This window comes from Rattus norvegicus, chromosome 2 (genome assembly GCF_036323735.1).
Source record: "Rattus norvegicus strain BN/NHsdMcwi chromosome 2, GRCr8, whole genome shotgun sequence".
Taxonomy (NCBI): domain Eukaryota; kingdom Metazoa; phylum Chordata; class Mammalia; order Rodentia; family Muridae; genus Rattus; species Rattus norvegicus.
The window spans coordinates 208765987-208791494 of record NC_086020.1 but is presented as its reverse complement, the minus strand read 5'-3'; the positions used below and the strand labels follow the sequence as shown (position 1 = coordinate 208791494).

Genomic DNA, 25508 nt, shown 5'->3' with positions numbered 1-25508 from the left:
CTTTTACATCGTATATTCTCTATTACAGTTTTAAGCCCCTCTAAAACTCAACCTTCCTGGAGATGTGAAACTTGACCGAATGTAGGAAGAACAATGAACATGTTCATCAAGCTCCTAGGTGAGACAAACCGCCTTCGCTGAGTGACACGCGGATGCTGTGTTTCCTGTCTGGTGCTGATTCACGGTATTGAACACTTCCCTGTAGTTTGTTTGTGCGTGAGCACTTGGAAGCTTGCTGGAATCGCATCTCTTGTTTGGAATTCGTTCAGGGATGAGAAACGTTCACACCTCAAAACAAGCCCTTTTTCTTCCTGACAGAGCAGCTCGGCCACCGTAAATTCGGGAAGTTATCGAGTGAGCCTGCCAGGAGGTAGGGGATTTAGAAAATATTTTCAGTCAGATAATATTTTCTCCCAAATATGGAAAATAAAAAACCTTTCTTTATAATACACTGTCAAGAATGACAAAGGGAAAATAGAACCAAGTGAAAAAGCAGCCTTAAGGAAGCCTAACCGGGACCGGAGCATCTCAAAGAAAGGCAGTATCTGGCTCGAATCAGAGATGCATGGCACAAGTTGACTGACTTTACTCGTCTCAGAAAAAGTCAGACCACTTATACTGAAAACTAGGACTCGGGATGTAAATTATTCACGGTTCATTAGTCTAAGACAAGCATTTCTCCAGCTTAGCTCCATGCTTGAGAAAAGCGACATATTGAACCCTGTTTTACTGAGAAGCTCAAAACGGCAATTAACGGTCTTGAGCTGCATATAAAACCCAATACGAACTGCATTTACAAGAAAATTGTGTGAGAATCAAATTATGTTATCTTTGGTTTGAAGAACTAAGAAATAATTGCCAATAAGTATTCATGTATAGGACCAAATTTTTTTTGAAACAAGTTATTTTAATTACTACCAGTGTTAGGAGTACGTGAGGGTGATTTTATTAGATTCAATGTGTTTAGTGGCACTGACTGGAGCTCCTATTCTTGACGAGACATTGGAAATTATTTTATTCTTGCATTGTTCAGCACAGACCACTACTATAATAAAACTATATTATATTCATCTTTCACTTTGCAGTACAAAAAAAAAACTCTCCTAAAAATACAGAAATACAGAGCCAAATGACACATTGCAAAGTCTTATTTTGAAAAGGTGCAGAGCATATACCAAATGAAATAAGAAGTAGATAATGTGTTTAAAGGCCATGAACTCTTTCCCTCTATTCATATTAGAAAAATGCTTGTCTGTGTTAGAGCCCTGAAAAAGCGTGGGCTAGTTTTATCTGTCCTCTCTACTTCAAAACGTCCCGATGCTTGAAGCGCATCTGTCCCCTTTCAAATGCCTTCTCGCCAGGTTGCAAACAAACATTTCAGAAAGAAACTAAAAAAGAGCTCATGTGGGCCACTAAAAGCAAACAAAATAAACTATAAACGCTCCTTCTACCGTAAGCTCTAATAAGTTCTCTGGAAACTCACCCAGGCAGAGACATCATTCTTCCTGGTGAACACCATAGAAATCCAGTATATCTGAGGTTGGCATTCGTGGACTGCCTTTCACCCCCATCTACAGTTAACTGCCTTCTCGCTCAGGGCTATTTTCCCCTTCCAGTCCTTGTAAATTGTCTGCTCTCAGAACACCTAAAGGCTGGGCGCGCATACATCTAGATTGTAGCTCCGACGAGAGCAAGATTCAGGGGAGACACCTCAACCTTTCTATGAACAACTGATGCTATAAATTAACACCCTGAAAGAGTTCCGTTGACTGCTAATTTCTTATTTTCCTACCATGAAAAAGCTTTCAGGTAGTCTTGTGAAAATCAGAAAGAGATGTGAACTGTAGTTATAAAAATAAATCTTCAGAAAGGAGAGAAAAGAATGGAGAGAAGGTTCTCATTTACCTTCATCATAACCTTATTAGCATTTCTCTGTGAGCAGTTCAAGTATCAGACCGTAGTCCTATGACTCTGTCTCATAAATATGTCAAGTGCAAAGTATAGCGATTTTAATAGCCTGTGTTGGTGGACCATCATGGATTTAATTAAGAGACAACTAGTATATGAAATATGACACAAAAGCACAAGTCTTAATGGAGAAATGTTTTACTGCAGATTTAAATCAGGACCACAGACTTAATGATGATCCAGGCACAGAAAATCTACTTACATTTAATTAATGCAGACTAGTGCAGACCTGTTCATACACAAGGAGAAACACAGACATTAAAAGAAAAAAAAACCTTTGTGATTTAAGATTCTCAAAGTACACTGCTTTATTTATAAGGTTATGCAAACATGGGTTATTAATAGCTTATTGTTTTGAATTTTATGATATGAGATACTTAGAGTAAGCTGTATAAAAGTCCTTTAAAACAGTACTTCTAGCCTCCTCATTTTCTGTAATAAAAAGCCACCTCCTTTGCTTCTTGCCAAAAAAGAAAAAAATTAGTGAATGCAGCGTTAGCCATTTTAGTCAGACAACGACTGCAGCAATATGAAGTCTTGTCCCTTGGAGAAGTGCTCCTTCTCTAACTTACTTTACAGAGACAGAGTGGGGACTAAGCCCTGGGGACTCTTCGTATTACTTGGAACATTCCTTGTTTGGTAGCTTCTTGTGACTGACACATAGTCTGTCTGAAACTCTACTATCATAATAGGAGAAAGCATCCTCAGAAACTTCATGCATTTGTTTTCCTGTGCCCCCTTTAAGTCACTGACACTTTTATCCATGTATATAATGCCATTTTTACCCTTCAGTGCCCTCTACTATAGATAGCCCGTCTTTCCTCTCTTGCTCAAACCTTTCTCCTTCCTCACAAGTCCCCTACTAGCTTCCTGTCTCTGCAACACAGAGTTCAATGGGTGGCTTGAATGAATACAGGTGAAGAGTTATTTCCTGAGCACAGGAACACCAGGGGCTACACCACTGACACACTTTCTCCCCAGCTACCATAAACTAAGAATCTCTTACGAAGGAGTAGGGCCCCACGAGCTCTGCCCCTTCCTCCGTGAAGTGTACATAGACTAAAGACCATAATTCTTATTACATTTAAAGGATGCGCAGAGTTTTTATAAAGTAAAACTTTGTAATGCTCAGCTCTCAACTGATTTAAGAGCAAATTACTTGTCTCAACTCCTCAGCTGGGCTCATAGTTCCTTTTCTATTTTTATTTTATTTTATTTTATTTTATTATTTCATGACTGGATATCCTGCATCCCAGACTGATATCCAACTTTTGTCTGTGGCAAAGGAGGATCCTTACCTTCTGCCCCGCCTGCCTCCTGCATTCCCATCACACCTCTTTTATGCAGTCCTGGTGCTCAAGCTCAAGGGCTTCGCGAATGCTACGCAAGCACTTGTGCACAGTCCGTATTTATATTCTTTGTCTTGTTTAGCCTTGTAGTTTTTCCTCAAACTTCCTTCAAGGGTGTCTTAGCAATTCTTCTAAGGTTTTCCATGAGAGAGGAGTGCAAGCGCTTCCGAGAGCCTTCCGTTTAGTCTGCAATGTTTTGTTTCATGACTGTGTCTATCCCAGCTCTCCCAGGAGACTCTTTTCTCAATATATTCTTCTCAGTTATCTCTTTCTTCATCCATAATATTAAACATTAAGAATAATTACTCACTCGCGCCTCTGTTTGTTGATTACTGATGTACATTTTACCCTTTGCTAATCTAATTATTTCCTTCCATGCACTTGTGTGTCTCCTCCACACTAGTATAGATGGTGCTGAAACTTAAACCCAGGACTTCAGATGTTGGCACCCCATGCCCCAATCTATGTGCCCAGCATTCCTGATATACCTTATAAAAACATTCTCATTCAATATCCTTTTATATAACAAATTGAATCATTCTACTACATGTCTTTATTTTATTTGCACATTTTAGGGAAAAACATGTTCTATTGAGCTCCTTTCTTTCCTCATTTCTTGCATAGTTACCTCTTTGCTGGGGAACCACATTTTAATGGAAAAAGAGAATAGATTCTGTGTTATTTTCTAAATCTATTTTTGTTGACATATGCTTGTTTAGAATGCACTTTATGACTTGCACATATAGACATTCTATTTTATTCTTGCAAATAAAAAGATGCCTATACGTGACTACATAAATAAAGGAACATATTCAAACTCTGACCACTCGTCTCTTTGATCTAAGTTTCAAATGCCACTAAGTATGTCAAGTTTTCTCTGCTGATTTGGGCAGCTTTTGGAGACTTTGATTGGGGTAACCTTTAAGAAGTTGGTTGTTTCAAAAAGTTGTTAAAACTATCATAGCTTTTATTAACTTTACATTACCTAAAATAATCACTGCAATGGGACTTTAATAATTAGAGAGCAGGTTTTTAACAGAATTCACCTTTCTGGCACGAAATGGCCAGAAACTAATTATTCTGCATCATCAAATATCAAATTAAACCTTTAAAGTAGCACACACAGTGAGATTGGATGAATATTTTAAGTCATCTTAACATTCTTTATGATGAATATCAATTTAGACATTAAAAAGACAAAACTCAAATACTGGTTTAACAAAACGTACCAAAGGAATTTTCCAATTTCTAAAATATACTCCTCAAAAGTAAAGTAGTGTTCCCCAAGTTAGCAGCCCTGTGACAGCTTCCGGTGCGTTTTTATTTGTTTATAACCTAGTACTGACCCAGATGCCCTGCAGCTGGGTATGGATTACATGAGTTGGGGTTGGACAAGAGAGAATGGTGGCTGGATTTCTCCTACTACCTCAGCTCTTTTGTGAGTTCCAGGAATGCAATCACAACTGCTCCAGTTTCTGTGTTGCAGAGACATGTTGAACCCAAAGGACACTGGTGTACACCATACGCCACACTCATCTTTGAAATCTTGGTTTCTGAGAAAAAATTAATTTATCTTGCTTCTGTTGTTTCCTCTGCCAGGTAAAATACCAGTGCCTAATGAATTGCTCAAATGCTACACAGTTGACTAAGAACCTAGCTTTGTAAGAAAGACCATTGTAACTTACAGTTATATGGCGCTTCCTAGACTGTAAGCAATATCCGCACATCTTCTGTTAGCTGCATAAGGAACACTGGAACGAGGCTACATTTTCATGTTTATAAATTGTTGGCTCACTTTGCTTGTTCATATGACAATGAATGTTTTTCTATTTATTCAGTGCCATGAGGTAGGCCCTGACACCTTTCTTTGTCTCTGTGAGCTGGAGACAATGTGGTAACAGAATAGTCGTGAAATCAAGCCCTTTCTAGCAGGAGAAATCAGGAGGTAGTGTGGAATCATCAGGCAAAAAGAGTCATCCATTTTGCTCTGTAAAATAGTACTGAGAAATTAATATTCTGCTCAAAGATGCAAAGGCATTTGACATAAAACAAATATGAATGACTAGAAAATTAACAATAAACTGTATAGCTTCCTTAAAACTGAGGGAAAATAGATATTTGAATTCTTGGTCACCATCGAACCAGGCAGCTTTTTAAAAAGTGCCATGCAGTGTTGATCAGGGTCACAAGAAGTGAGAATTTCAAAATTCAGTTGTTTTCTTTCTGATTGAGACTGGAACTGCTTGCCTGCAGCTTCCTATAAACTGATAAACTGATCGGAATTTGGATCCAACTTCCTTATAGAGACTTAAATAATACACTTTAAATTCAGCCACACAGAGAGGACTGAGATTATACCATGCTGGCTTTCATTCTCTCTATTCTGGTTTTTCTCCCTCGGTTTTCCCAGCTACATCTTCCTGCTTTAATTCTCTCTTCGTTGTTGTGAGGCTAAATACTGTCCAGGGATCCCCTCTGGTCTCTCCAGTCATATCTTTTCTGTCTTTGTTACTTATTAAGGAGCTCACTGGGGGCAAACTAATTACCTTTCTGAGTCTCAACATCTTCATTTGTTAAACAAACAAAACAAAACTTCACCCCCAATGAAACAGCCTCAGAGATTTGCTGAAGGTTAATTCAGATGGCACACGTCAATGGCTGTGCCTGTTACTCAGATGGGACTCAACAAGGTAAGTCTTACTACTATAGGTACTGTAAGAGAGGTAAGATAAGATGTTCTGGAAATGCACAAAGGCTGGAGATCAAATCATAAGAGAATTAGTTATCAAGTTTCACAAGTGATATCACCTTTCATTTTGTTGAGTAGTAAGAGCTTAACAAAAGGAAAATATTCAATGGGGAGGTCTGGACATATGTTTTAAGTGTATTGACCAGCCATTTATATCAAATAATCTGTTGATTTCTTTCAATAATTTAGTTGATCAAATTAAATAACTCAATTGATTTACTATTCCACACTATTTTTATACAAAGTGCTACATTTGTTTTCTTTTGATTTAGGATTTTAGATTCTGATTCATAGAGTCGATTTCCTGTAGGAAGAAAATGCTATAAACTATAACACTGCATTTAAGTGAATATAAAGTCGGCTGTATTAAACAACTGAATACATTAAATTTGTGTAGATGGAAAATAGTGGAAATTGCTTTACAAAGAACATTTTATCTTAAACCATTATCAGCTACTGGGAGATTTCTTCCACTGCATTTTAAATAATAATCATACAAAGAGTGTATAAAATGTGTATGCCATGTTCTCTCCTCCTACATGTAATGGAACAAAATATCTCTATTACTTTCTAAACTTCTGGGGCAATAACTTCCATAGTTGATTTTTCCAGTACAGCTAGTCTCCCAGAGGCTGATGGGCTTCTCTCCATGAGCGACTCCTATGACTGTTGACTGAATGGCAACACTGTCACCCGGGTAAAACCACAAAAGGAGAATTTACTGCTATAAAATACTAACACTACGATTACTTTGTTTGACCCAGAATTTTTTGAGTAAGCAACTTGCTTCCTCTTGACACAGCGTCTCGTGGTGCGAGACGGCAGAGTCTTTAACAGGTAGTTCAGTGCCTCTGTGTCCCCCAAGGGCATTATGAGAACTTCAGCCTCTCTGGTTTCCTTCTACAGACTGAATCCATCCCTTCTAGATGGGTGATGCCTGTCACCATCTGCCATGAGTCCCAGTCACAGCTGAGTCAATGCCCAGGCCTTGCTCTTGGATGTCTGACACTGTGAATGAACAAGCCTTTTGGATTTCTGACATCAGCTTACCTCAAGTATTTCATTAGAGTAGCGGAAAACAGATTAATCCCATTGCAGTGTAGGGAATGGAACAATGTTATATAAAAGTGGATGCTTGTTAAGAGTCAGTAATATGTGTATGAATATGTATAAATTCATGAGCTTATAGGTACAGAGAGTTTGGTATAGCAAGATTTATCGGGATGTGTATACACGTGGCTTAACATACAAAATTACATCTCCTCGCTTCTTCAGCTAAAAGGCCTGAAAGCAAAAGGCCTACAAGTAGCAAATTTATCTGATTTCCAAATTTTATTATCTAGTTCGGTTGCCCAAGAAATGGAGTCAGAATATCGGAAGAATGGCAGATTCTAGGACTGGTGCAACATGGAGGGATGCTGTTTCCTGCCTTGTTTCCTCCGGCTTGCTTTGGGATTTGGGGGTGCAGGTGATCTCTCTCTCTCTCTCTCTCTCTCTCTCTCTCTCTCTCTGGTCTTTTTTAAGCAAGAGATAGCTGCCTCAAGAGAAAATGTCTGTATTGGGCCATAGAATAATTTTCAAGTATTCCCACCAAGGCACCTGAAAGGAAGAGAGAGGCAGCTGTAGGATAGATGAAGCAGAGGGAAATAAAGTAAGAGGGAACTTAAAACGAAATTAAAAGATTATAACAGTAGTAACTGGAATTCAAAATGTGTGTATTTGTTAGAACAAACGTGGCCGGAAAGACTGTACAAGAAATGATATGTCACAGCCCGTGACTTTTTTTGGATCAGTGATTTTTATGTTGGTGAACTTATTTCGGGGTCAAAAATACTACAAAAGTAACAAGCAGCGGTGGCCATAGCATTTGCAGAAGAAGCAGCTGAAAAGAGGTAAAGAATGCTCGCTGGTGACTGCTGTTAAACTCACGCTCCTTCCTTTTTAGGAGAATAGTGGTGATTGTTGCGATCATTATTTTGCAGGGCGGTAATAGAGAGAATCAACTACACACACACACACACACACACACACACACGTATGCAGATATGTTTAATTTCTAAATCTTATCCCTCTAAAGTTACAAGAATATTCACAAGAAACAAAGAGAGAAAGAGCCAGAGGCAGGTGGCAGATACCTGTAATAAGCTTCAGTAGAACAATTTTTTGAATAAGCCCACTTGTCGGCCATGGCATTTTTGCTAGTTTTTTGGAAGTACCCATAGTTTTGACATCTTTATAAAAATTTTGACAAGTATACATTAAAGTTTGTGTGCACTTTTTGAACCTTCATGGCTTAGCGATGTCAAATTGGGGAAGGCAGTGTGGAAGTGTGCCTCACTTGCTCACAGGGTGAAGATTCATCCTTTATCATTTATTTCTTTGCAAGGAGATAATTGAGAGGCTCTCAGTGTTAAATTGTTTGCACTCTGTTAAATGATTTGATGCTGATGGGACCCAGATGCCCTGAAAAATGTTCCCACACCCTTGATAGATCCCTCCATACACTCATTATTGTCTTAGCATGGATGAACATATTAACAAATTCTAGGTCACCATCTGCAAAGATGTTATGTTGTGCCAACTTTGGATATGTGCATTCTTACAAATTCTGAATAAATGGATGTCCTTTGAGAGATGTAATAGCAAAAGAGTATAATGATTAATAACATACCTTTGTTGTTACAAATCCAGCAAAAGAGTTCTGCAGATCCACCTACCCATTAATTGTGTGACTTTGAATAAGTCACATCATTCCATAGATCCCAGCTTTCTTGTGGAAAAAAAAAAGGAAAAATCAATAACTCTCCAGTTCATTATAAGGATTTGATAAGTATTATGTAAAAGGCCCAGTGCCAAGTATATAGTCAGTGATTTAACAACTAAATGGTTCTGTTTCGAATATCACATAGTAACTTTGCAAATGTAAGAAAAAACACATTTTCATTTATTTTCTAACTGTGCTTTCTAAACTCCTGCATTGCATGGCCGTTATTCCTGAATTAGCCATTCTATGCTAAAGGGAGGCACACGGGACTCAAAAATGAAAAATGGTCACAAACATCAGAGGGTAAAAGACATGTGCAAGGCTCAGCAGGCAAATAAAACCTACAAGCCCCACAGATACCTGTATGCCTCATGTATTCCAACAGCTGTCCTTGTTTGGGCATAAGAGTCTCCAACCAGGGGAGGTACAACAAGCTGGAAAGAGAACTCCAGGGATGTACCTTTCATGGGTTCTTAACCATGCTAGGAGTGTGCTTCTGAGTGATTTAGCTGTCTTTGATTTATCCATGTTTTCATGAGCAAGCCCTCAGCCATGTTCCTGCCACTATGATAAAACCGCATTTCTTAAAATTGTTATTACTACCCTCTCTAGGGTAAATAGACAACTTTTCATATCTCTCCATGAAAATCAAGTAAAACAAATACTCATTTTTGAGATCATTTTTCCCAATAGAAAGAATAGATATAAAAGTAAAATCTCTAGGGAAGTAACTTATTGTACTTTCCTCACTTCCACAGCACATATCTATAGTATTGAATCTTAAAAAAAAAAAAAGGACTTCCTGATATGAAGAAAAACTAAGCGAAGTGAATATTGGATGTCCATGAAGGGGACACTGATGTCACCCCCTCCAACACACAGGGAACATTTTAGAACAAGGGGCAAAAATGTAGGAGTTGGAGAAAGGGATAGTACATTGTGGAACACTGTCTAGTGGGACTACGTGGCCATTGCATTCTTGAACTGACAGAAGCTGTGATCACTAGCATTTGACCTATACAGGGCTGCCCTGATCAATTCACCTCATGGAGCAAGAAGGAACGTTTGAGGCCCCATATGTCCTCAAGTAACTAAAGGCAGTCAATGGTTGTCAGGGGAGGGAGAAACATTTTCTTCAGTAGTGTAGCCACTGGTCAATGCTCCTGTAAGTAACTTCCTTATTCTTCCTCCTGTGATCAACCCTACCTAGTGAAGCCCACTGGGTTATGGATAGATAAACATTGCAGAAGTAGAAAGCAGACAAGATAGAATGATTACTCCAACAATGATGGGATGGAGATTGAAGAAATACATACGAGGGTAGGCAAACACCATGGAAATACATTATATACATATATTAATAATGGAACCCATTATATACATATATTAATGATGAAGTCCTTCTATTAAGCAACTTGTACTTTAAAAAGTAAAGAATGAAAAGTAGGCTAGGCATAGAAGTGGACTTGTCCTTTGATGCTGAGCAGACTATGGGGAGAGAGGGTGGGTAGGGTGAGATCCCTTCCACCGTAAACAGAGGCTCAGTGAGGCCAGTAAAGCAGGCAGGCATACTCACTTCAACAAGTGCTACACAATATGTTGAGTATGAGGAAAATATTCTGGCCCTGCCTTTTCAAACTGATCTGGAATCCGTGGTATGGCTGGGACACTAATATCCCTACTGCCTCTCATGAGGTGAATGCCAGCCGGTATACCAAAAAGATGTCAGTAGACTCTGAAGTAAAGGCTGAGAACACTGAGTAGAGAACAATATGATAAAATATTTAAATGACTCCGAAGTTTCCAGAGGGCTGAGACCATGCTCAGATGAAACAGGAGCCATTGCAGCGAAATCCAAAATGCAAACCTTTATCATTAACTCCCACAAGATAGCAATCAGGCAGACAAAAGAGAGGCCAATTCCATGAATGGCCTGCTGTCTCTCTGACAGAAAGCTGCCCAAGGCTAACTACCCCACCTGGTATCTGGCACCTACTTGAAGAGAATCTTGGAGGGACTATTGGGCTTTACTGGGCTAAGACTTCGTCTTCACAGCAGGAAAAAACATCTACAGCAACAACTCCATTTTTTGAAAAGAGAAAAAAAAATCCTGGCCTCCACAACTCTGCATTTTGATAAGCCGTGGTTTTCTACAAAGATCCTCTGTTGCAAAAATATTCTTGATAAGGGATGAGAACTATAGCTATTTGTGGATGTAAAGGCACTTCTTAAAATATAGTTAGATTACGCTTGTTCAGAAAACCATAGGTAGTGGGTTCTCCTCCAAGACCCATGAATTCACTATCCCTGGGCCTAGGCAGCAGCTAGGCTTCAATAGCAGGTATGATTTTCCTCTTGTTGAACAGGCCGTAAGTTCTGTTTGGAGAGATGTTGGTTCCTGAGAAGGTCTGTGTCAGTGCTGCATGTTTAGGGTTTTAGAAGCAAGCTGCTTATTGTTGTGATTCATGGGCACCATGGCTGGTGCAACTACAGCATAAACTCCTGCACCAAAAGCACGGGCACCATTACAGAAGAGGGAGTAGCAGGAGTAAGATCCGGAAGAACAGGGATATGGCTGTAAGTAGGTGTCTCCTATCAATGTCAGAAGCTGCATCCATAAAGGCTCACTAACACGACTACCTAAACATGAGCTGAGTGTGAAGGAGAGCAAGGCATGTTCATGTGGACAGGAGAACTCCCAGGAGGCCTCAATCATCCACAAAGACTAATGAGCAACGTAGAAATGCTGAGAGGAAGAGAAATCGTCTCCTCCCAGGTAAGAGCATGTGGGTTGGTTATGCAATACCAAATGGTCAGCTTTGAAAACGTACATATATGGAAAACGATAGGAACTGAGCAGGTCATATTGCATTAAGTGTTTGTGAGTGTGTGTGTATGTGTGTGTGTATACGTGTGTATGTGTGTACATATGTGTATGTATAACAGCAACTAAAGAAAAAGACTGAACTTGAGGAGGGACTGAAGCCATGTGGAGGGTTTGGAGAAAGAAAGAAAGGGACAAATAATATGATTATATTATAATCTCACAGAATTGTGTTGTGTGTTCATGTGTATGTATTTATACTTTCACTACACCTTCAAATTTTCAGTTATGGTTGTGTGTGTGTGTGTGTGTGTGTGTGTGTGTGTGTGTATCAGAAAAGAACTGATGACTGTTTTGCCCCAACAATTGTCCTATGTGTCTGGACTCAAAAAATTCAAAAATCCTGAACTAGAATTAAACAAAGGTGAACTTTCCCCTCTAGTCAAGAGAAAGTTTATTTCATTGTCTCTGTGGCTTCCCACTCAGTCAGTAATCCTCAATGCCTTCAACTCCCTTTAACCAGAAAACGCTACATGGAATTTTCCAAGGAAGGGGTTGGTTTGGACTAAGAGTATGCTCTCTCACCCCTCATTCTGGCCTCCATACAGATATTAAAATTTGGCTTTTGACCTCTCAACACAGTTTACTAATTTATAAAGGATATAGTCCAAACTTGAGCTTCCTAGCAGCAGGTAGCAACCTACTAAGCTAACACTGAAGGGAAAGAACCTAGGCAACTCTGAGGACATTCACCTGTCACCAAGGAGGACCTCCCATGATGCCAATCAGTAGAAACACCTGTGCCATTCACTTATCGTTTTCAGGGACTTCCGGAGACTAGGAAAACAATGTAAAAGAGGTTTCAAATCATGAGTGGTAAGTGTTACGTGTAACACCTGAAAGTCCACCCGGGGTTCCCTTCCTATGCATGTTGTTGGGTATGCATTAAGGATATAGAGGGTCCAGCACCTCAGACAGCTCACTGGAGAGGATTCTTCACGGAAGAATGGAAGCACATACCAGCTGAGCTACTACAAGTGTGATTACTCAGTTTCTGTGTTAACATTTGCAACATCCTGTATGCTTGCTTCATTCATGCTTTGGCAGGTATGTCTGGGGGAAAGATTGGATTTGATACAAAAATCAAATCGGTTCTCCAACCTTGGCTAATGTTTATTTTTGACAAAATATTTTGACACATGAGAAACATTTCAGACTGTGAACTTTGTCTTAATTTCTGTCCACCCTAATGAATTTATTTTTAATTCAGTAGGAGAAGTTAGCGATATGTGGCCATTGCCTTTAGATCATTTCAACATAGCAAAATATACCTCAGGTAGCACACGTTCTATCCACTAGTTCTATGAATGTTCACTCTGAAACATTAGACTCCTTTTTGGGATATACAGAGAAAGAAAAATATGTCTCTGCTCATGAAAATTTTACTAGAGAACAGTTTGTCTATGGAATTTGGAAAAAGACCTGAGTCCAGTAGCAACTAGAGGCACAGAGGACATGCCATTGTAGACAGCAAACGGATAGGGAAAACCATATCCTGAAACTCACAGCTAATTCTGTTCTTGCTTTATTTTCTTTTATTTCATGCTACTGTTTTATTAGATGTGTGTTTATATTCTAATGAGAGAGAAAGAGAAAGGGTGTGAATTTGTGCTAATGGGGAGTCAGGGAGGATCTGGAAGGAGGATCATGTAGAGAGCAAACCAAACTCAGGATATGTTGTATGTACATATCTGTTTTCAATGAAGAAAAACCTATTCTTCTTAAACACAAACAACTGTACAAAGAACAAGTATCAAAGCATCCTGTGATTGCCATGAATCAAGAAAAAAACAAAGAAGAAACAAAGCAGAAGATCTTGTTAGAAGTGGGAGGACATCCCCGTAATTCCAGAACCTGGTACACTCAGGCAGGAAATCCTCAAGGTCAGCCTAAGCTGTCTAGTAAGACACTGTTTCCAAAGCAACAGACGAGGGACAGTGGCATAGTCACATGTGAGCACTGACAAAATAAACTCAGCGTCCCTGCTACAGGAATGAATAGTTAAACTATATGTATCTCCTGGCTCTGAGAGTGGTGGCTTTGCTACAAAACAAACCAGGAAGCCCTATTTCATCCTTTCCCCCTCAAGAAAGGACTCAACAAAGTAGAGATTACAGAATTACCAGTTTCCTCATAGCATCAGTCTAGAGTCAAGACCCACCTCCTTAAAGCCTGTCCCAATTCACCAGCTCCAGACAAACCCTGAAGTAAAGAAGTTCGAAGACTTTTACTGAGATGCTCACAAGCTAATCAGGCAGCAAGGGCAGTGAGCTCCAAGGGAGTTGAACAGATATGAGTAAGTGCATCACATCACTTTGCCTCTTCATTCTCATTTATTACACTTTAAAAAGCCATATATATTCATTTATTACACTTCATGCATGTACTCATTGATTTACCAATTATAAATACATTTTTGACAAAACGTCCCCCAATTTATCCACTCTTATATACCTATCAAATTTATATACCTATCAAATTCCTTCTTCTCAAATTTTCCTCCAGCTTTCATACCTTTATTTTTTGTATGTGACCCATTGTATTTAGTGATGGTTGCCTGCATGAACATAAGTGGAAGAATATTATGAAATCTTATATTTCAAACCTGAAATGCTTAAACCTTAGCAGTAAAAATTTTAATTATGTACACATTAAATTCTATGAAATCTTTTGTATTTTATGATGCATCCTGCAGAAAACAACAATAGTGCTAAATTATATTTGCATGGTAAAGGATCCTACTCATCAGTTATTTCTCAGATAATAATATTTATTAGAGAATTACAGTTCCTATTGAGGTTGAAATCTGCTACTCATTAAACATGTTCTCTTGACTCAGACACAATGAGAAACTCTTTTTTTTAATGCCAAAGGTTAAAATGTTTTAAGAGAGCTATTGTGGTCTTGGTTCTATTTATTTACCTCTGGTTTTCAGATGAAGAAATATTATTAGCATATTATCACTTCCTTTGATCCTTGGTTTTCCAATGTCTTAATATACTCTGTAAATCCAAATACTCTACAATTATTTGTTACCGTCTCTTGACCAACATTTCAGGTCAAGCATGGAAGATATTCCGAATTTGGAACTATATTGTCTAGTTATTGCCTCAATTCAAAAGTACATCAAATACTCTCACAATTTTGATGTAAATTGATCTGATAGAAAGACAGACAGAATAGAATCTGTAACAGATTCTTACTATATTTTTTATCTTAAATATATACATTTTCTATTATTCAAAATGTCTCTTCATTAATCTAATAGCAAAAAAAGGGCACTTAAATAACAGAATTTCTGTTTTCTCAAAATGATATGAAAGACATTTTCTCTGATCACTTGTTCCTGTTAGAGCATAGGTAGATCCAGGTATCTATGAAGCTGTCAACGATTGAGTTTCTCCATGTCTGAAGATGCTAGCTGCTGATGTTATATTTTTTGAACTTCAGATTTCATGTTTGGCCCTAAATCTTATTCTCCCAAAGGCATTTTAATTACTCTATAATATTTTTGATTTCTAATATACTTAAATTTTATGTCTCACAAAAACAAAAGAAAAACAAAATCATGCATTCAAGTAGAAAATAAGGAAATTATTGGGTTTTTCCTCTAGATTAAAGGGATTAAAAACAGCTTTCAGAGGTGGTCATTATTAAAAAAATGTAGCTAGTAATAAATAACTCAGCCATATCTTTTTCATTTTGACAGTAGAAAAATTTTCTGTCAAAGGTCTTTTTGAAATCTTGGCATTGTCTTTAACATAACTCCAAACCAATATCTAAGAATACTATTAAAGATAATGTATTCATCTGGCATGACTTAATGACAAAAATCTTATCTTTCCCCCTCTTAAGTTTTCAGAGATATAACATATTATCATTTTATAATATTTTCTGTCACAGCATCAAGCTCAGTAGCTCATGGGAGTCACTAACTTTACCCTGGGTTTTAAAACATGCATGGTTTATGCTAATTCTGTCCTTCTCCTTGGTTGCTATTTGACACAGCTTTCTATATATCACCTGAATTGGTTTATCAATTTCATCTTAACCCAATTAAAAAATTAATAAATTCTTCACCAAACTCTAAGAACAAGTGTTTGAGCAGAAAAGTTTGAGAATGTGACCCTTTGATGTCCCCATGCCACAAACCCTTTGGGATTGACTACTTACAGGAAAATACATCAGTGAAATGTTCCAATTAAGCCAGTTGCTTTCAAAATGTTGATAGCAAGTTATACGAAGAAATACATTTGACATTCACCTCTCTTCTGTTCTCTGTTACACTCACCCACACACACCTAATTTTACTATAAGGTATTTCTAATCTTTTCTAGAACAAAAGTGAGGGCAAACCCCATTATATTATTTTTTCGCCTACAAACAATGCAGTCACAACCGATGGTTAAAAAATTACTACCTAGCACAGCATTTGCATTCTTCCTGTGTCTGAACCTGATATTTCACAGGCATCTTTGTAACTCTGTCTTCACTTTGGATAGAAGTTAAATTCATTGACCTGCGTTTTTGTAACAATACCCACATTGCATTGGCAGAAAACAGCAGTACTTTAGCCTTTAGTCTTCATGCACACGGCAAGCTTCTAAGGTATCATTATGAAAGGATGAGAGCTAAGGTTACCTTTACCTCTGCACTATCATTATTGCCAGCCAGTCAGGAGCAAACAAGAGCCAGGCAAAGGTTGAGGCAGTTCTCCTCTCAGGCATGACCCCATGAGTCCTATCCGTGTTTACTTCACTGGTCAAAACAAGTCACATTAACTCCCAAAGGTCCACGTTACCACACACATCTTACCTCATTGCAAGTCTAAATACAGGAAAAATAGAAAAGTGCTCTTAAGAAGTAGCACAATGCTTACCAAAGCCTGGGATGGATTTAAGTCTCTCATCTAAGCGAGCCATGAGTCTAAAGAACAGGAAGCCTGGTTGTCAGTTTTCTCTGCAGTCTCCACTTCTTCCTCCTGGGTTGTCCTGCCTCATCATTCTCCATATATGGCATGCTTGGAGTAAGTGTTCATGGCTTGCTCTAGAAGTTGAGAAGTTGAGGTTGGAGGATAGGTCACTCACTTTTGTGCTTGTTCTAAGAGCCTAGTTTTGCCTTCCATCCCCAAGCTCCCAGAATAACAAATCTGAGACTAAAAATTTATTTACAAACACCTCAGCCATAAGATTTGGTATATTCTTGGACTAGCCCCTGAATCAATATCCCGTTAATTCTGTTATAAGTTCTGTCATGTGGCAGGTTACCAGGTTACCTCTGCTTCGGTTGCATGTATCCTCCTTGGGGTTCCAAATCCTTTGGGGGCACATCCATCTGGGCTAGGCTCTGTCTCAGAATCCTTTCTGACTACTGGCTGTTCCACTTTCCATTCTACCTTTTCCTATAGGCCACAGGTATTTTGTTGACAAATGATACATACACACAGGACATAAGGTGGTCTCTCCACAGCTTGTCTTACAAACACAAAGGCCTTAGTTCATTCCTAAAACTCACAGTTTTAAAAGGCCACCATTATGATATGTGATTAGAATCAAAGAACTGGAGAAATTGAGACAAACAGATCCCTAAAGGTGACAGGCCTACTCGCCCGTACTTCTAGTCTACTTATCTAGTTCTAGAAAGATTGTCTCAGTCAAAACAAGCAACAGCAGCAGCAGCAGCAGCAGCAGCAGCAGCAGCAGCAGCAACAACAACAACAACAACAACAAAAGGTTAGAGCCCAAAATGGCACTTGAGTTGTCCTTTGGCTTCCTCAAGTAGGTACCCACCTTGTACATGAACCATTACCACAGGTATACACAGGAATGGGAAAATCATTGGTCATTATATTGTAAATTCGTTTTTGCTCTATGCTGATAGATATTCAGTTAAATGAGTTTCTCAGATGTAAATGTAAATATTCAAAAATTATTTTGTTTTCAACCCAATGTTTAATACTTTGATGTATCTCCTTGTATTTTCCACACATCCACCCCATGCCTCACTCTCATTAGACACATATTGACTTACAAACCTTTTTCTAATCAATATTGCTCCATTAGAAGGAATTGCTGATTGTTACTATCGTAATTGGGGCTTTGCTCTGAAATTAATTAATAGATTTTTAACATGGGAATGAAAAACCAAAGCATCGACTTGATCTTACTTGGATAGGCTTTGTAAAACAGGCCTTTGCTCCTCAAAATCTTCCATGAGAAGTGGTGGTCTCTCTAATCCAATGAAGAAGGTCCTCAGGTCCCTGTAATTCCTGCTTGCAAAAGAGGTAAACTCTTCTTACCTTCTTATTGTTATAGCTTTTCAAATTAAGAAATGAACTCTGACACACAGCTTTCCAGTCTCTGCTCCTTGAGGTCCAAGCTTATTACTGACTTGTGTATCTTTCCAATTCCTGCAAGTACTGGATTTGTACAAAGTTTGGAATTTTATAACATGGGCCATCTTCCTACTGACACCAGCAGTCTCTGGCTGCTGTTGGCAGGACACCTCATTTTCTTTCTAACTGTCCTCTGATAGATACCCATATGCTAAGCATGCCAGTGCAATTTAGAATCCCATCCAACACTCACATTATACTGCAGTTATTGAAAGCACAATGGGTTACTTTGCATTCAGGCTATGCCTCAAGTGTGGGTCAGCTGGAACTCTGTGCAAGTTCATTTCTTACTCCTTGACAACTCAGAGCATTTGTCCAGGTTCTCCGATGGAAATCCTCTACATACAATTCAGAACATTTCTGCTTCCCTGTTCTTTGTTGCACCACCTTAGGGCCTTATCATCATTTTCTCTAGACAAGCTTCACCAACTATAAGTCATACACCTCCATTTTGCTCACTCTGTACTTCATACTCTAATCACATGGTCATACCCAAACACAGATCCGAGTGTCATCTTTAGTCTAGCATCTGCTCTCAGCTACAAGTGTATAAATTCGGAAGAGGATAATGGATATTTACAAAGGTTTAGTCTGTTTAACATGCACACACATGCAGGAACACATACATACTAGTAACATATTCCTCACTATCTGCTCCTCGAAGATACTGTGATATTAACATTAATATGACAGTAATTCAATATTTCTTTGAAAGTTTTCATGGAAGAGCAATACATTCCAAACTTAGTTTTGTTTCATAAAATCTTTGCTATGTGAAGCTTCATACTCAAGAAACTTGGAAAATACTCATCCAAAGGAAAGGAAAGAGTATTAGTTTGTGATTTTTCCAGAAAAAGGACATAGTTTTTATAAATGCATTGATATAAATTTTCAGAAAAGGAATATTATATATGGGTTGTCCCCAAATATTACTCTGCAGAACTCCATTTCTTCCTTCCTTCCTTCCTTCCTTCCTTCCTTCCTTCCTTCCTTCCTTCCTGCCTTTCTTTCTTTCTGCCTTTCTTTATGCATGCCTGCCTTCCTTCCTTTCTTTCTTTCTTTCTTTCTTTCTTTCTTTCTTTCTTTCTTTCTTTCTTTCTTTCTTAAGATTTGTTTATTTCATATTTGTAAGTACACAGTTGCCCTCTTCAGACAAGCCAGAAGAGGGCATTGGATTCCATGGCAGATGGTTGTGAGCCACCATGTGGTTGATGGAAATTGAACTCAGGAACTCTTGAAGAGCAGTCAGTGTGCTTAACTGCTGAACCCTCTCTGCAGCCCAGAATTCCATTTCTAAAGGTAAGTTTTTGTCATTTTGAGATAAGATCTTGCCTAGTGAACTAGTTTTAGGAATGCTATTTTGGATTTTGAAGAACCTAAAACATTGGCAAACTTAAACTAATCAAGAACCAAATTCCTAACTCTAAAACAATATCACACACACACACACACACACACTCTCTCTCTCTCTCTCTCTCTCTCTCTCATACACACACTCACACACACACACTCTCACACACTCACACACACACACTCACACACACACAGACACACTCTCAAACATACACTCATACACACTGAACTTTACCTCTATAACTCTGTCTACTCTTTCACAGCAGATCACTGGAAAAAGGCGTCCCTGAGTCTCAACATTCTTTTTATTTATTGAATATATTTTTATTTACATTTCAAATGTTATCTATCCCCTTTCCTGGTTTCCCGTCCATAAATCTCCCATCCCATTCCCTTTCCCCCTTCTTCTATGAGGGTGTTCCCCCACCCATCCACCCACCCCTTCTTGCCTCCCCACCTTGACACTCTCTTACATTGAGGGGTCCACCTTGGCAGGACCAAGGGCTTATCCCCATTGGTGGTCAACAAGGCCATCCTCTGCTACATATGCGGCTAGGGCCATGGGTCTCTCCATGGATTGTGGTTTAGTTCCTGGGAGCTCTGGTTGGTTGATATTTTTGTTCTTATGGGGTTGCAAACCCCTTCAGCTCTTTCAATCCTTTCTGTAACTTCTCCATTGGGAACCCCGTTCTCAGTTCAATGGATGGATGCAAGCATCCGCTTCTGTATTTGTCAAGCTCTGGCAGAGCCTCTCAGGAAACAGCTATATTGGGTTCCTGTCAGCATGCACTTCTTGGCATCAACAATATTGTCTGGCTTTGGTGGCTGTATGTGTGTGGGCTGGATCCCTAGATGGGGCAATCTCTGGATGGCCTTTCCGTCAGTTTTTGCTCCAAACTTTTGCCTCTGTCTTTCCTCCTATGAATATTTTTGTTCTCCCTTTTAAGAAGAACTGAAGCATCCATACTTTGGTTGCCCTTCTTCTTGAGTTTCATGTAGTCTTTGGGTTGTATCTTGGGTATTCTGAGCTTTAGAGCTAATATCCAGTTATCAATGAGTGCATAATCATATGTGGGTTTTAATTTTCTCTGACTGTAGAATGGCTCCTGCTTTGACAGACAGAGGCCAGGCAAGATTTTGCTGCCCTCAATACAATTCAAGTCTGAGTTGTGCTCACAGGACCAGAGATCAGGTCTTGGGTCCCCAGGAGTCCTACCAAAGGAAATCATCTTCTCGATTCTATGAAGTCTCTACCCAACTGTGTGCCCCTCTCTGCAGCCAGAGAATAAAAATAATGCCAAAGACAAACAAAAGATTTTGCTTGCTGGCCAAATTTCCGATCAATAGAGCAGTTGGGAGAGAGCCAAGGTTTAGAAGCTTGCATGTGGAGAGGTCCACAGATCATTGTAGGTGAACAGAGCCATAAATACACCAACACAGTTGGCACAACTGATTGTAGTGCTTTTGGTAAGCTTGGAGCAGAGCCTATATATTGAATGGTCCTGGAAATTAGCACAACCCTCTCCTCAAAGTGAGTGTAGGTGACGTCCTAGGTCACACGCAAGATCATCTATGATCCCAAGTAGGAAAGCAAGTAAACTTTGCTACTATACATAAGTTGTGGTTAAGTTAGCAGGTTGAGTATAGTAATTCTAGCAAGCTGTGTGATTAATGAAGACAATCTGCAGAGCATCAATCAAATACCAGGATCTAGTATGTTGCTCCCGTTTGCCACACCTAGAAAGAGTTAACAAATAACCATGTAGCTCTCTGGAAATAGTTATTAGAAGTCATAAATTATTGCCAGTACCAATTTTAAGTAGATGCTCCTATCAATTTGCAGGGAAAATGGCAATTTTCGGGAGGGGAAAGGTTATAAGCCATTTGTAACAATACAGGAAGAATGGATATGTAAATGAATGCATGGCTTCTATTCTGAAAGCAGGGTTCAATGGAAAAGATTGACTATCAAATCCTGAGGCTCAGCCCCACTATAGTTGCTCACACTTCCTATCTATAAGCAAATGTGGTTGTCATTTCAAAATTTATTATTAACATTCGAGAAAAAGATGCAAGTTCCTTTACAAACAGGATATTTTTCTTTACCGGAATTACTTTTGAAACAAAGGAAAAAGAGAGAAGCATAGTACAATGCACAAATCTTTTTGTTGTTTTTCTTTTCTTTTTCAAGACATTTTCACTCCAAAGCCCAGGGTGGCCTTGAACTCATGATTCTCCTGCCTCAGTGTCTTGACAATTTGTGGGTCTTAACTGATTACTTCAGGTGTTTTGGCAAATGTGTGTTACCATGTCAGAAATACTGCAATCACAACACACATCATCTAAGTCATTCTAGTGAGTTCCACAACACTTCCCACTTCCAACTGTCAGCTTCTCTTCCCCATCCACGTATACTGGTCTTCTCTGCTCTGACTTTCATATGTTAGAATCCCACACTGTGTGCTCCCGGTGTCACGATACTTGCCATTCAGCATAAAGGTTGTAAAGTTCATCGATACTAGTCGGTGAAGTTAATAGTACTCTTAGGTTTGAAAGTAATATAATATACATTGACTGTATAAATACACTTCTGTTTGTGGATAGTGACTTGACTCTTGTGAGATAAACTGTTAAAACATTCTGATATGTTAAACTTGTTATGTTTTTGTGAACATATATTTGTTTTCATCCTGAGAAAAAAAACCTGATTTCTTGCCTCAGAGATTGGTACATGTTTGCTTTGTTAAAAGTGTCAAATAGTTTTGTGAATGGATTAGACAGAGATTTTGTGTTAATGCAGTTTCATTAATATTTCCAGAAGTTACAAAGTTAATAATGTTTTGATACATTTTCTTGTATGCAGTCAATCTTTTTCTCTACCTTATTTTTGCTGAAGAATTACTCTTAAAACCTCTATAAAAATACTGATTTTATATGCACATATGTTGCTATATACACATATGTATATAATACATATAACATATATATGTACTTATATTATAGTACAGCATAGGCAATGAGTGCACACTAAATTAAACATAAACTTTCCCAGTAATTTGAAAAAGTTAAGATGATTGTGGGAATTTCTGAACATATTTCTCTATCCATTGAGAAGTTGGGAAATAGACATAAGGTGGGAGTCTATATGATCCTTGCTATTCATCTACCATGGACATTTAGTCAGTACCTTCCTACGTTACATAATGATTGCTACATGTAAATCTACCTGAGTGACAAATAAGAGGCATTCTGGGTAGAAATGGAACAATGAACAATACTATATATTCCACACAGAGAACAATTAACAATACTATATGTTCCACATAGAGAACAAGAGTAAAATATGAACTTTACTATTAAAATGTGAATCTAGGTACAGGTTCTGGTACAAGCTATGTGTAGAACTTGCAAAAGGTCTCTGAGAGTCTGCTAGTCTGTATAAAAGGTACAAAGTGTCACTTCTCTCAGAAGCGTCCTACGGAAGGATCTCAAACTGGACCAGAACTCTTACTATAGTGTCCCACCTTTTAAAACTCTTTGATAATTTCATAGAGGTATACAATGTACTTTTATCACATGCACTTTTGCTTACCCTCCCCCCATTTAAAAATGGTTCCTTCCAATAACTATTTCTTCCTTCTGATCCTTGCAGAGTCCAGTTAGAGTTGCCAGTAAGTGCACAGATACAGTGTCCTCTGGTAGAGCATAAAAACTTGCCAGTGACTACACCTTGAAAAGATGAACTCTCCATCCCAGAGTGCCAGGAGCTCCTCAGTTTGGGGCAGGGCCTCAAAGCTCCTTCCCCATCGATACTGACTTGTTGAGCAGCTTGTTCTAGAGCAGGTCCTGTCCAGGCAACTACTTTATACTTACACAGGAGAGGTCCTTTCACGTCCAGAAAACAATGATTCATCACAGTCCTCCCTGACCGACTGCTCTTACAGCGTTCCCTCTCTCTCTTCAGTGACATCTCTTGAGCCTTCCAGGTAAGACAGAGATACAGACGTTGCATTTTAAGTCTCAGTAAGATGTTGTTTTGATGAAGGTTAAGAGCTGCGACAATCTCTAAGTATAAGGATAAGTATTTAGAAGGCAGTATTAAATAGTTAGTCATCATTTGCTGTCAATTATAAGAATTTTGTTTTGGCTTGCCCCATCCGGGGCTTTATGACTCAGAATTCCTAAAGGCTGGGCACTCTATTCCTGGCCTTTATGTCAATAAATTGCATCATTGTTGTGTTTAACTTCACACCTCAGGCCTAGCCCTAAATACCTCTGGCCTACTCAAACTCTGATGTGAGGATGTGCTAACCCATCCCAGTTAGAAATAGCTGTTAAGGTGTAGCAAATGAACAAGTTAACCCGTTAAATACCAAGCAGGGCATGACAGCATTTTATATCCGTTCAATCGTCAAAATAACCATAAGGGATTGCTGGGTCTGTTTTATAAGTATGGAAATCCAATCTCAATAGAGTAACACTTCACTGCAGACTGTGAAGCTATGTTGTTCACTAGCTTAAAAAAATACAGGTTTATTTCATGTAGTAAAACATCTTTTTTCCTTCATTATTAACAGAAACACACTCTTTCAATCTTTATTCCTTTCAGTTTCTACTAAGGAAAATCAGAGACTAAGGCCATAGTAGGGACAGAGAAAGGGCTTCATGTGACCTCATTTGTCGGAGTTACTCCATTAGAAGGGCTTATATGAACAGAATAATAGACAGAAGTGTCAAAACCTTGTGGAACTGTATTTGCAAATAGTGATCTCAGAGTACCTGAACTTTGCTCTCCAAGACTGAGGGGATAAATGTATATGGCTACTGAGTTAGTTTAGATATGTGAATCATGAGTTTGTGGAAACATATCCTTATGATTAGAAACAGACATTAGTATTAAAGGCACTTGTTTTAAAAATGATGTCCAACTTTAGCTGTTCAAGACAAAGGATGGACCTGGATCTGTGTGACAGTGGACCAGGAGAATGAGTTTTGTTTGAATTTTGAAGTTTACGTTATTTATTATTGAAAGTCATTTTTACTACTATGCCCCAAGAAGAGTTCCCAGGCTCTGGTTCACCGGGATCTATAATGTCTGCTGTCTCTTATGATTTCTCAGGTACTGTGTTCTACATACTAGCCTGGACTTGAAGATAATTGAGATTCTCATATTTTCTTTTAATACATTCAGTAAATTTGTAAGGACAATAACCCATCATTTTACAGAAGGTACAAGTGGGGATCCAGGAAGTCAATTATTATTCTTAAGCATTAGGACCCATAAGGAGTGGAGAGGAGCCTAATTCAAGTCAGGTTGGCAAAAAGTCGATATCCTTGGCAGTACACTGTCCTGCTTGCCCGCTTCTCTGTTGTACCTGGCCACCTGGGCTCATAATGCGTCAACCTCAAAGCATATTTTTTGTAGCAGATAGAGTTGTTCCCCAAGCCTCTCCAGCAGCAATTCTCAAACTTTACACTGCATAAATATCACCTGGAAGCTTGTGAAAAAATGCTGATTTGCCACCTGACCATGCTTGGGATGTGATGGAGAAGTTGAGGCACACATGTTAGGCATGAAAAGAGACACAGTGAGGAAAAGCTCTGCCTGCCATTGACTGCTCCCCTGCTACCAGGAAGTAATGTTTTCAAATAGCTGGTGCCACACAGAAACCAGGCTGAGGGCAGCGGGCTGAGACTTCCTTCTCTGGTAGGTAATTATGAGATTTTCAAACTTCCGCTATTCAGCGGAATTCCATTGTTAGTATACAGAATTACCAACTAATTCAGAGTCACGCTCAAGTGCTTCAGAATGGATCCAAATACAAATATTGGAAGAGTTAAATCACAAGTGCAGTTTTGCCTTTGACTGATTTTAGAAGGAGATGTATGTAGGATTATAACAACTTAGCACACATTGTTACATAATCCGTTTTATAACAAGTGGATCAAAACATGTCCAAGTAAGAGTAGTGTGTTAAAGCACTCCCTACCTCAGTGTCTACCACTCAACATAATATCCATACTTCTTTTTTTTATTTTATTTTATT

At 38.7% G+C, this 25508-nt stretch overlaps 2 long non-coding RNA genes across 4 annotated transcripts in view; one reads left to right on the top strand and one right to left on the bottom strand.

Moving 5' to 3' along the window:
- Window positions 1–25508, top strand: part of LOC120100928 (uncharacterized) — a 28995-nt gene continuing 3487 nt past the window's right edge. Inside the window, exons 1-5 of one of the 2 annotated variants that reach the window (XR_005501236.2) lie at window positions 1–118; window positions 7793–7958; window positions 11436–11606; window positions 12479–19407; window positions 23114–23515. This is a non-coding gene — a long non-coding RNA (uncharacterized LOC120100928). Of the gene's footprint in view, window positions 119–7792; window positions 7959–11435; window positions 19408–23113; window positions 23516–25508 lie in introns of those variants that run through there. The other variant, XR_010064394.1, reaches the window with a different exon arrangement.
- On the bottom strand, window positions 117–25508 carry LOC120100927 (uncharacterized). 2 transcript variants are annotated; one of them, XR_005501233.2, is made up of 8 exons: window positions 23335–25508; window positions 17881–17982; window positions 16594–16760; window positions 12408–14271; window positions 8738–8836; window positions 3267–5304; window positions 2171–2197; window positions 117–360 (listed from the first exon to the last, which is right to left on the bottom strand). It is a non-coding gene; the product is annotated as an uncharacterized LOC120100927 (long non-coding RNA). The 2 variants fall into 2 exon arrangements; XR_005501234.2 differs by lacking the exons at window positions 2171–2197; window positions 12408–14271.